The sequence below is a fragment of the Octodon degus genome, unplaced genomic scaffold (assembly GCF_000260255.1).
Source record: "Octodon degus isolate 3935 unplaced genomic scaffold, OctDeg1.0 scaffold00012, whole genome shotgun sequence".
Lineage (NCBI taxonomy): Eukaryota > Metazoa > Chordata > Mammalia > Rodentia > Octodontidae > Octodon > Octodon degus.
This window is the reverse complement of record NW_004524588.1, coordinates 14,866,461-14,867,655: the sequence shown is the minus strand read 5'-3', so window position 1 is coordinate 14,867,655 and position 1,195 is coordinate 14,866,461. Positions and strand designations below refer to the sequence as shown.

Sequence of the window (1,195 nt, the reverse complement as noted above, 5' to 3'; positions counted from 1 at the left end):
GCCTTACATACTCAAGTGAAATATATTGGACACGTAAATATCACGTTTTTCTAGTATGAAAAATTGAAAGTGAAAATAAGGACCAAAATGTATCCCAAGTATTGTGAAACAGGGAAAAATTATTCAAATGGGGCCAGGGAGATGGCTCAGTAAGAATAAGCACTTCCGTGGCAAGGACCTGAGTTCAATCCCCAGTTCTGAAAAAAAAAAGACAATTGAGCAAACAAATTTTTTAAAAAAGTGTTCAAATGGGGAAGGAAAGAAAAGAGGAAGAGAAGAAAAGAAGGAGAAAGTAACAAAAAGCTTTTTTGTAAGGACTGGAAGAAGGGTTAAAGGGAAAATAGGGGAATGGGAAGAAAAGAATCAAGATCAATCATGTAAGCCAGGAATAATAGTTCAGTAGCACAAGCATCTGCCTGGTAAGTGCCACATCCTGAGTTCAATTTCTGGTACAATTTAACTCAGGACCTATATCCCCTATAGCCTGGGGATATAGCTGAGTGGCACAGTACCTGCCTGGTAAGCATGAGGTCCTGAGTTTGATTCCTAGTACCAAAAAAGATAAATCGGGTACAGGTATAAATTCCTTATGATATCTGTTATTCTACAGATCTAAAACATACCAATAAAAAATTTTAAACACAATATGTAATTGTTTGGTTATAAACATTGCACCTCTATGTCTCAGCAATTAATGTTTTAATAGTTCAGGAAAAGTTCTTAGCCAGAGAGTCTACATAATTACGTATCTTAGAAATCCAGGGATTAATTTAAGATTTGCTATTCTACATATCAGAAGGTGTAGAGCTCTCATCAAGAGAATTAGAGTATCATAAAAAATTGTTTATTTTTTGAAACAGAGTCTCACTATATAGTCCAGGTTGGCCTTGAATTCACAATGTGGCCCTGGCTGGCTTCAAATTCATGGCAATACTCCTGCCTCAGCATCCCAAGTGCTATGATTACATGTGTGTGCCACAGTGCCTGGCCAGACAATTAAGATTTTCTGGTTGTTAATCCTTTAATAGGTATATAAAAATTCATTTGCAGTTTTAAAAAGATAAAGATCCTGGAAGAGTAACATCCAACTTGATAGAGAATATGCAGCTGAAAATCTGTTAGGATAAATGCCAACAGACCTAGAAACAGCATATGAGACTATGAGTGACCCAATGATGGTAACTGTTTTATATTC

The 1,195-nt window shown here is 36.1% G+C and overlaps 1 protein-coding gene across 2 annotated transcripts in view; it reads right to left on the bottom strand.

Annotated features, from left to right (window-relative positions):
• The window catches only part of CUNH11orf65 (chromosome unknown C11orf65 homolog), a 49,814-nt gene that overhangs the window by 7,536 nt on the left and 41,083 nt on the right, over positions 1-1,195 (bottom strand). The gene's annotated exons all lie outside the window — the stretch shown is intronic.